The following is an 11,458-nucleotide window of genomic DNA, read 5'->3' on the forward strand; positions in this document are numbered from 1 at the left end:
GTGCCCTCACCCTCCAGCTTGTTGCCTTCCTCTGGGCCTACATAACTCCCGTGTCCTGACTGCCCAAGGGATCCACTTCTAGTGGGGCTTGAAGCTGGAAACCGGCCACAGGATCCCTCCCTTGTGATCTGGTGGCTCGAGTTAGTTGTTGGCAAGAAAGAAGTGCAGGATGAAAGTCTGGGCTGGATCCCTTCCTCATTGGCCATGTGCTTTAACCACCGGGCCTTGAAATATGCCAGGATGTTCTCCTGCAGGATCCATCATTACATTGTTTGGCATCATGGAGATTTGGACATATGTGGCAGCCACCTTCTAGACTCAGTCTGGCCTTTGGATTGTCTCAGGGGCGGAAATCGGAGATGGAGGGTCTGGGCAGCCTCCACCCCTGCAAAAACTCCTGGCAAGGCATATGCACCGCAGGTCTGGGTGACCTCGTGCAAACACCACGTCCCGGAAGGATCAGCGGTTCCCGAACATATGTTGCTGCAAGCCTGTCACTGTGGTTGCATGGCTGCACACGTGCCTTTTAGGTGGATGAAGTGAAAGAGGATCCAGATCCCCATCTCTCTCTGCATGTCAGCCTCCTGCCGGTGTGCTTTAGCAAGCGTTCCTGCATCCTGGGACTCCTCTGACCAGCCCAAAGCGCAGCTTAGCCGTGCCAGCCTTGCCAAGCGACAGACCCCATCCCCGCTGTAGTAAGTGCATAGCTTTGAATATGGATTTGGGGCTAGGCTTATAAATAGAAATCCTTCTTGGGCCACCCCATGCCATGACTCTTTGCCACTCGGTTTGGCCGTGCCAGGCTGACAACTGACACCCCCCAGTCACTGTGCTAAGTATATGTCCCTGTGCTTCACTGCCAGCCCCAAGACTCAAGGCGTAAGGTTGTCCTGGGCCGGGGACCCCCGCAGGCCAGGCCAGACCCCCGGCGCCCAAAGCCCCGCGCTCAGCACCTTGCCCCAGGGGAATAAACACTATGGTTGCCATGGCAATGGTGCTGTTGCTTCCAGTGTGACATCACAATCCCCAGCCTAACTGTCAGCCCGGCTCCGCCCAGTGCGCTCGTGGTGTCACCGAGCCGGTCGCACGTCCCGGTCCCCGTGTTCAGTCGTTAGTGTCTCGAGAGTTAGGTGATTAGGTGTTAGTTGGTTTCCTAGGTTGTTAGTTTCATTAGTCTCCTAGGTCATTAGTTTATTCATTCGTTAGTTAGGTAGTTAGTTTATTCATTAGATAGTTCCTTAGTTCAGTAGTTTGATAGTTTAGTAGTTCATTATTTAGTAGTTCATTAGTACATCAGCTTGTTCGTAAGTTAGGTAGTTAGTTCATTCATTAGAACGTTTGTTAGCTCATTAGTATATTCATTAGTTAGATCCTTAGTTCCCTAGTTCAGTAGCGCATTCATTAGGTAGTTAGTTAGGTAGGTAGTTAGGTAGGTAGGTAGTTTTCCCGAGTTTCCCACCCGAGCGGCGGGAGCGCGCGCCTGTTGGAGCTGTGAGTGCCCGTTTTCGCTCAGCTGTGGGCAGCACCGGGGACACCCGCGGGCCGTCAGGGGGATTTGGGCTATGTAGCGAGTGGGCGGCAGGGGCTCAGGCTGTGCCAGGCCCAGGACGCGGCCCCGTGCTTCGTCCCTGCTCTCGCCAGTCCAGCTCCTCTCACCCTCCTGCAGCTCAGGGCTGTGTTTGTTGCAGACGCTGCGGCGTGAGAAGCTGCCACCGCTGCGCCTGCTCTCCAGCACCCCGGGTGAGGTCTGGGCTCGGCCCCCACGGCAGCAATGAGGGGTGGGCGGCACGGCAGGCTTCAGGCCCGTGTGACCTCCCCTCCCGGCAGGGTTAGCCTGGCAGGCCAAGCTCCAGCTGTCCCAGGTCCAACCTGGACAGACCTGGCTCCATTTCCCCCAGCTGTCACCCCCTGTTCTGCACCAGCAAGTTCAAGGAGAGGGGAAGCAGGACTGGCACCCACGGGCTCCTCACTCAGCCCCCGGTCCTGGCCCATGCCCATGTCCTACCCCTGGCAATGGCCCTGTTGCCCTCTGCTCCCTTGCAGCGTGGGCCACACGGGCTCTGGGATCCCCATCCTCACAGCGGTGCTCAGTCCCCCCAGCCTGATGCTCAGCCCTCATCTCCCCTCAGCACCAGATGCCACCCTGGGCGCAGGCAGGCAGCAGAGAAACTCCCCCCACATTAAATGCGCTGCATTTCTACCTCCCCTGGGGGCAGGGCAGGAGACGAGGGACCCTGTACTCAGTGAGTTTTGGTCCAACGTGAGCTGGGGGGGTCCTGTGTGGTTGCATGGGGAGGGGGCAAGGTCTCTGCATGGGGGCCCCTCGTCTCCCAACTCAGCCTCCATTCCCAGAAGCTGAGCTGATCCAGCCCCACAGCACAACCCCTCCCCAGCCTTACTGACCCTCATGCCCTTGTCCCTGGGACCCACCCCCTGACAGGGGCATTTGTATCTCAGGCAACCAGCCACGTCCCTGGGGTCTCTCCCAGACCTGCTGCCTGGAGGGACTCCCACCCGACCCCCGTGGAGGAAGGCCCTGCACTTGTGCCATGTAGCACTCCTGGCAGGTGCCCCACACGCTGTGTCCCAGAGGGGCTGATTGCCCTGTGCCCCGGCAGCAGAGTGGGTCCAGGTGACGCGCGGCCCCTTGTCTCCCCGCAGGACCAGGAGCAGTGCCGGGGGGAAGTGGAGGGGTGGGGGACACCATCCCAGCTGTGCCGGGCAGCTCTGCCAGGGGCCACATGTGGCCGGACCCTTCTGCTGCAGTGAGTCTGTCCCCTGCCCAGGGGTTGGGGGGATCTGGGCTTAGGGGTCTCTCACCAGGGGGCCTGTGCCCCTCCCACCCCCACGCAGTGCATGGGACCCCAGGGGAGAGTCTCGCTCTCTGCCGACTCCACGGGCCCTGCTACAATAAGGGAGGGGGTCGTGAGCTCATCCCCTGATCACAGGGACAGTCCTTCCCAAACCAGAGTGTTGGAGGGGACCTGGGACCTTGAGCTGGGAGGTGGGGGCTCACATGAGACAGATGGTAACAACCAAGCACTGGTACCCCGGGGCCCAGGTCTGTGAGCCCTGCCTGGCCCCAGCGTTATGGTTGCCACCATCCCTGAACCCTGGGGAGATGGGGAACTCGCTCTCCAGGGGAGTCCATTGCCCCAGCAGCTCTTTCCTTCCCCAGCGGGAGAAACACCATGGCAGGCAGCGTTGTCAGCAGGTGAGCGGGACCCAGGCGGGCTGGGGGTTGTGAGGGAGAGGAAGTGGGCTGGACGATGGGCGCATGGAGGGGTGGACCAGAGGGACAAGGCTGGGAATGGCCTGGGGGTTGGCGGGAAAATGCAGGGCCAGAGGGACACCTGGGGCAAGAGGTGGCTACATGCACAGACAGACAGGCCGTGGCATGACATCTCTTTAACCTGCGCTGTCTTGTTTGCTGCAGCTGGAGCTGAAGGCGCTTCGGGCCCGGCTGGCACAGGCAGAGCAGGACATCGAAGTCATCCTGTCCTGGTAGGTTTGGGGCTGGGGAGGGAGTTGGTTGTTCCCGTTGTGAGGCACAGAGCTCGGGACACAAGCCCAGGGGCCATCCCTGCTTCTGTGCATGTCTCTCCATGGGGAAAGGGTGTTTTCTGGGACATCACCATCATCCTCTCTGAGCCCAGAAACATTTCTTGTCTCCACAGTGCACGGCAAAGGGAGGAGCAGCTCCAGGTGAGTTTGCATGGGGCAGAGGCTGCCAAGGCTGTGGGGCAGGGGAGGGAAGAGGCTGTGGCCAAGCTTGGCCAGGCTGGGGGACATCCCAGAGGCTGCTGAAGCTAGGAGCAGAGTCCCGACACATGGCATGAGGAGGGAGAGGAGGGACCTGATGGGTGCGCAGGGAGGTAACGCTGGTGGGAGCGGGGCCCGATATGCTAGGCGCAGGCATGGGCAGGCTCTGACGGGCTGGGGGCATTCTCGTGCAGGCCCAAGTGGAGGCGCTGAGGAGCCAGAACCTGTTCCTGGTGCTGGCCCTCAAGGCCCAGAGAGAGCAGGACCAGGATCTGGACAACAGCCCCACGGAGGTGAGCTGCTGTGCATGCCCCTGCCCCAGGGGGAGGGGGAGTGTGCGTGTGTCCATGTGTGTGCCAGGGCAAGGCTGGACCCTGCTGTGCCAGCCCTGCAGAGGGGATAGGGGGTTGCCCTGGCTGTGTGGGTGGAGGGCTTGTGTGTGCAGTGCTGGGCACCATGTGAGCTGCGTGGATGTCACAGTGGGACCAGTGGGGTGACAGGTCTGTGCTGCACTGACCTCCCCTGCTCCCTGGATTGCTGCCCACCAGCCTCCTCTAATAGTCCGCCATGTAGCAGCTCTGGGCCCACGGGCTGGATTTGCTCTTCACTTTTGTGTTCCTTTTTCATTTGCAACAGACTCCCATGGATATGGAGGGGATGGCGGAGGAGTGCTGGCCACCCTGGAGGGGGTAAGTGGGGGACAAGGAAGGGAGGGTGAGGTGCGGGGCTGTCCTGGGTAGCTTGTGGGGTCTGGGCCAGGCTATGGGGTGTTGCAAGTGGTGCTGTTTGCAGATAGGCGAGTCCTTCCTTCTCCGGTGCTGCATGGGCCAGTTCCTCTTTGTGCAACCAGGAGCATTAGCCCCCGCCAGGAAATGGAGATGGGTTCCATTGAGGACAAGGGGACCCAGACCAACCTGCCCCTGAATGTAGAGGCCAGCACCCAGGCAGAGGGCCCAGGGCATGAACACGCTGGCACCCAGACCAGGGCCCTCTGCCAGACTGAGATGGGGTGCCAGACCGAACCCCTGCCCATGATGGATGCAAGCACCCAGACAATGGTTTACCAACATCAAAAATGACCAGGACAGGCAGAGAGGCATGTTGCCTTTTGTAGTGCTGGTTGTGAGCCTAGAATCAGAGCTGCGTGGGACCTGGGTGATGATCAGGGCCTCTTCTGCCTCCAGGCAGGTCAGGATGACCCGTGATACCCGTCCCTCAGGGTGCCAGTGCCTTGAACCAAGCAGCCGTCCTGTGTGTCAATCCCACATCATGTCTGCCCCTGGATGCTGTGCTCAGGCAGCGTGGGGCCACATCTTGGGAGCGGATTGGCCCTGGGCTGTATGAAGCCCCAAGAGACGGGTGGGAGAGCTTCTTACCCTTACCATAAAGAAGCTCTTCCTTATGTCTAATGTAAACCTGCTCTCTGTCACTTTGTAGTCATTACTTCTACTTATCATGAGGGGCACCCTGGTAAATAGGGTATCTCCTATTTCTTTCTGCCCCCCTCCACCTCCTGATGAATTTGTAGATGCCTGCAGGTCACTTCTCAGCCTTGTCCTGTGGAGGCTGAAGACATCCAGGTCCCTCAATCTCTCTTCCCAGGACCTTACCTTCAGGCCATAAACCATATGAGTGGCCCTCCTCTGGACCCTCTCAAGTTTACCCATGTCCCCCTTGAAGTGCGGTGCCCACAACTGGATGTAGTTTTCCAGCTGTGCCCTTACCAATGCCGCCTAGAAGGGAAGTATCACCTCCCAAGAGCTGTTTGTGATGCACCTGCTAATGCATGATAGACTGTGGTTAGCTTTACTTAGCACTTTGTCACACTGATGACTCAAGTTCATCTTGGAGTCGACCAAGATCCTGTTCTGCTGCTGTGCTGCTTAGAAAGTCATCTCCCAGGTTGTAAGTGTGACGGTGACACTTTCTCCCTAGCTGCAGCACTTGGCACTTGACTTTATGAAACTGCATCCTCTTCTGTCGATGATCCATCTCTAACCAGTTACTTCTTGTGCAATCAGGAGCAGATTCCCCTCCCAAAGGATGGACCCAGGGACCCAGGCCAGCCTCCCCCTCACCAGAGAGGCCAGCACCCAGGCAGAGGGACCCTGGCATGCAGACACTTCCATGCAGACCGGTGCCCTCTGCCTGGCTGAGGTGGGGTGCCAGGCTGGCCCAGGGCCCACATTGGAGGTGAGCACCCAGACCCAGGGGCATCATGGTCCACAATGGAGAAGATGGGGGAAAGGTATGAAGCTTGTTCTAGTGTTAGCTTGTGAGTGTGGGAATCTGTGTGAGGAGTGGAGGAAGGGCTGGAACCAGGACTCTAGGGAAGAACTAGATTTGAGGCTCCTGAGGCAGCTCTCAGCGACCATAAAAGCTAAAGAGGCGGTAGTCATGGGGGACCTAAACTACCCGGACATCTGCTGGGAGATGCAGACGGCAAAGTCCCACCGTTCACGCAGGTTTCTAACCTGTGTACAGGACCTCCACCTGACACAGGAGGTACACTGTCCCACTAGGGGGAATGCCTTACTGGATCTGGTATTGGCAACGGGGGATGACATGATAAGGGACCTCCAGATCGGTAGCCATTTGGGAGACAGTAATCACCTAATAATAGAATTCAACATAAGACGTTGAGTGGGTAAGGTAACTAGTAAGGTGAAAGTGCTAGACTTTAGGAAAGCTGATCTCAATGAACTCAGACGATTAGTCAAGGACGCACTGCAGAGTAGGAGTTTTGAAATGATGGGAGCCCAAGAAGGGTGGCTGTGCCTTAAGGAGGTGATCCTTCAGGCACAAAGCAAGACAATCCTGATGCGAGGAAAAAGAGGGAAAGGGGCCAGGAGGCTTCCTTGGCTGAGCAGAGAAATCCAGGAGGCTGAAGAGGTCCAGGTTCTCTAGTCTCTCCTCGTAGGGCTTGGCCTCCCAGGCCTTAACCATACGAGTGGCCCTTCTCTGGACCCTCTCCAGGTTATCCGCATCCCTCTAGAAGTGTGGCTCCCAGAATTGCACACAGTACTCCAACGCGGTCTGACCAGCGCCCGATAGAGGGGCAGTATCACCTCCTTAGATCTATTCGTCATGCATCTGCTGATGCATAATAAAGTGCCATTGGCTTTTCTGATGGCTTCGTCACACTGCCGGCTCATGTTCATCTTGGAGTCCGCTAGGACTCCAAGATCCCTCTCCACTTCCGTGCCACCCAGCAGGTCATTTCCTAGGCAGTAGGTGCACTGGACATTATTCCTCCCTAGGTGCAGCACTTTGCATTTCTTCTTGTTGAACTGCATCCTGTTGTTTTCTGCCCACTTGTCCTCCCCTCCCTCCATCCTACCCTGCCTGATCCGGGATGGGCCCACAGAATGCCAGTGTTGGTGATTCTGCCTCTCTGAGCACGTAAGTGGTTTCCTGTTCCTTCTAGGTTTCCACAGCCTCTTCTTTTGTCTCGTTGTCTTAAGCCTGCACACTTCAACTGAGGGGCCGCCATGGCCTTAGGGCTTCTTCAGGCTATAAGAAGCCTTTGAACATGCCCATAAGCCAGGCAGGCTGCAAGTACACCTGAGCTATAAGGCAAGGAAGATGCACAATTGTAAACAGCAAAGCAAGTGGCATGGTATGAGCCACTGCTGCATTGCTCTGATGTTCCACCTGTTCAGCTTTTTGGCTTTAAATGGAGTGCCCTCATCATAGAATCATATCATTGACAGATCATAGAATCACAGACTCATAGAAGTCGGGTCGGAAGGGACCTTGTAGGTCTTCAATTCTGAACCCCTGCCTGCGCAGGAGGAAAACTGGGCTCAACTGACCCCAGCCAGGTAGGCATCAAGCAGCTTCTTGAAGACCCCCAGGGTAGGAGCCAGCACCACTTCCGTTGGAAGTCGGTTCCAGATCCTAGCCGCCCTGACTGTGAAGTAGTTCCTATGGATGTCTAATCTAAACCTACTCTCCAACAACTTGTGACCATTATTCCTTGTTATCCCAGGGGGCACTAGGGGAAACAAGGTCTCCCCCAAACTCTTCTGGTCCCCCCTAGTGAGTTTATAGACAGTCACCAGGTCCCCCCTCACCCTTGTCTTGTGAAGGCTGAACAGGTTCAGGTCCTGTAGCCTCTCATTGTAGGGTCTGCCCTGCTGTCCCCAGATCATGCGGGTGGTCCTCCTCTGGACCCTCTCAATGTTGTCCACATGCCTCTTGAAGTGGAGTGCCCAGAACTGGACACAGTACTCCAGCTGTGGCCTGACCAGTGTCGCGTAGAGGGGGAGGATCACCTCCTTGGACCTGCTTGAGATGCACCTGTGGATGCATGATAAGGTCTGGTTAATGGGTAATGGGATTTCCAGCAGTGGGTTATTTTTCAAAAAAGGGGTCTGTTGTATTTTGAAAAAGACAAAACTTTCTAGGCTGACATATTAACAAGCCCCTGATCCTGCAGGAGAGGATCTGCTGGGAGCGAGAGAATATTGCCCAGGAGGATCCTGGAGAGCTCGAAGGAGCACAGCAGGACTAAACTGATCCTCTCTCAGTTTTGCTCTCTCCGAATACACACTTTGCTGCACCATGAAGTTGTGGAAGTCCCAATCTCAGTGGAGCGCTGCAACTCATGCCCCAAAGCTTTGGCCCTGGCAACTAGCCCTGCAGCTCCCATTCCCTCTCTGCAAACAGGCAGGCATTCATCCCTTGAGTGGGTTGGGGAGGGACACAGGGACACCATTTGAGCTTATATTTGAAAGGCTCTGGCTGGAGTGGGAGACGAGCTTGTGTTTTTCTCTTTTGCTGAGTATCCTGCTCCAGTTCTTCCCTCTCCTCCCCCCAGCACCAACCCCACGTGATCCTTTCCCAAAGATTAGAGTTATAGGCAAAGTGTCTGTGCGCATGTCTGCAATACGCTGGCTACTACCAGTGGGTACAACAGAACTAGCCTGTCCAAGTGCCTTACCAAAGGGTCTTCATTTTCTTGGTGTGGAAATAACAGGGGATTGATTTAACTCATACAGGTTTTTTGTTCTGCTTTCTTTTTCTCTCTCACAGGCAGAAGCCTGTCCTCTCAAGCCATCCTCACAAGGTTTCCTTCCTGTGAAGCAGTGTGTGGTTCCTGATGCACAAGGTAATTCCCATGTTACAAGAAGACATGCATAGGCCTCTTGCTTCAAAAGCAAGTCCCACAGTGATGGGTGAATGGCGATGGGCGCAGACATGTATGATTACCACAAGCCCCTGGTCACGGACCTTCCTTTAGTCACGGACCTGCACATACAGAGCCAATGATAGATGACGATGATTTGTACTTTGAATTGAGACAGGTGTGTAATTAGGCAGTTGCAATTATACCCCTCCTCCGCATATCCCTCCTCAGCTTTGACATAAATAGGCTAGGTTAAGAGTCTACAAACAACTGCTTATAATGAATTCACTACTGATTTTTAGCTTATTAATGACCCCCAGAGACCAAGGCTTATATGAAGAAGGCCATTTTGATATCAAGGAAAATGGATCCAGCAATGGAAGATAATTGATATCATTAATAATTTTCTTATCATGGACCCCACATCTAAACCACCTTGTTCCCTTTTCCTAAGGCAGAGCTGGACTACATTGAACAAGGTTCATATTGGAAAACTACCTGTTTTTTAAGTGGAATTGTATTAAAACCCCCAAGTATGAGTGGGACAAAATCCAAACTGTATCACATATCAGAGAGGACTGTCCTATCTGTCTTTGTCATGATTGAATTGAAGACCTGCACCAGGCTGCTGATGTTGCCTCTTCATGAGTATCATACTTGATACTGCCACTCTCGCCTTATCCCTCAGTGCCATTGCTGATAGGATGCTTAGAGCTTGTTCTGTTATTCGTATGCTGTACTCCATAGGATTCAAAGCAAAAAATGAAATGAAAGAAAGCCGTTGTGTAAGACCTCTGCTCACAACCCTGGCTCCTATTTGACTCTATCATAGTGCATGGCAAAGTCCACCTCAGCACGGCTACAATCTGAGCAGTGCAGGAACCCAGCTGCTATAACAGACGTAGCAGAAGTGCTTACGTCACGGCACGGTCAGTTCCTGACAATCTGCAGGTTCTGCTGAATCCCTGTCATCGACTGTCTCAGGCAGGACACGAGAAGTGGAGGAGAAGACAACCAGCCCCAACGGCTGCTGGATAGATCCTTGTTTGATATGTCCCCCCATGCCCATCCGCTTGGCCACAGAATGATGTCAGCAAAAGAAGCAACCAAAGAAGAGGTTCAATGTCAAGTGCTTCGAAACCTGCTAAAAGACATCACCCCCAACAGTGCCTGAGGGAGAAACGTGCCAAGTGCCCTGATGCTCTTGACACCACTGATCACTCAGGAAAGAGCAAGAGCTTCAAGAAAGGCATCCATGAGGCATGCCATTGATCCAAGGCTCCCCGACAAACAAACATCAGGACTGGTTCAATGAGAATGACAGCCTTCAAATGTATGTCTTTCAAATAGACACAAGACACAACAACATCAACTTTAAATAGAAGTGCCTGCATCAGTGATCTTCAGTACAGATCATTCATTCAATGGCCCCTTCCAAATGGACAGTTTTGCACACACAAGTGAAGAATGGTTTTTCCCTTTTGTGTGTGTTAGAAAAAGGCTCCACTGAATAAGTGTTTAATGTGTAACATGTAATAGAAAGATGGGACAATTTATTATGCCAGTGCTGCAAATCCTTATTAAGCCTTCCCTGGGCTCACATAAGGGCTGCTCTGAAGAGAAGGTGCCTCGGTTTGGTTTAGCACATCATTCTGCACGTTCCCTTGTCATTGCTTTCCATTTGCCCTTAGGGTTTTTTCCCCTCTACTTGCCAGAGGAGTCTAATCCCTTCCTCTGGCTGGAACAGGGCCAGGTTTCAGGTGGCAGATTACATCAGGATTTCTATGCAGGTACTGTCCATTTGGGACCTTTCACCTCTGAGGTCCAACTCCCTGGCCTGACACATGCAGAGATCCCAGTAAAAGTGAGGACATGGGGTCCCTCAGTGCTGTGGCAACTTGTGGCATCCAAGCCTGTCCTCTTCCCACCTCTTGTCACCGTGAGATATAAATGTCACCTGGGAAATGTCCGGGTTATCCTCTCCTTGCTCTTTTGGTGCTCAGGATCAGTCCTGCTGTGAGCATCTCACCAGAGCATGTCCACATGAGATACCACGGCTTCAATTTCCCCTGGAGAGGCCATGGCTGGTCACGAGCCCTGTTCTGCAGGGCACTGCTATATCCAGCCATCTTTTCCTTCTAGCACTGGAGTCACTGGGATTCATGGCAAGAAATCAGGGTCCCAGTTCATCCCAACTCACCACTCCGGCAGGGTCCCCTCTAGGATACCTTGCTTGAAGTCTTCCCCAGGACCAGATCCAGGAAGACAGAGCAGGCCAGAGACCACAAGAGAAGTTGACACCATGCTACACCTGCCATTGCTGAAGAGGTGCGTTGTCTGCCAATAGCAGAGGGCTAGGGGAGGGCCTGACTGCCCCTTACTGGTGACCAGCAAGCAGGTGGGACAGTCTGCAGCACAGGACAGGAGCATCTCTAGAGTAGGCAGGAGCTGCCTTGTGATGGGTGGAGGTGATACGAGGAGAGGAGCATGAGGGGAGATGCTGATTAAATGTTAGAGGCAGGTGGCCCTGACAGTCTATCAGGAGCTATTTTAACAGCAGACTGC

This window comes from Alligator mississippiensis, chromosome 11, assembly GCF_030867095.1.
Source record: "Alligator mississippiensis isolate rAllMis1 chromosome 11, rAllMis1, whole genome shotgun sequence".
In the NCBI taxonomy this organism is placed as follows: domain Eukaryota; kingdom Metazoa; phylum Chordata; order Crocodylia; family Alligatoridae; genus Alligator; species Alligator mississippiensis.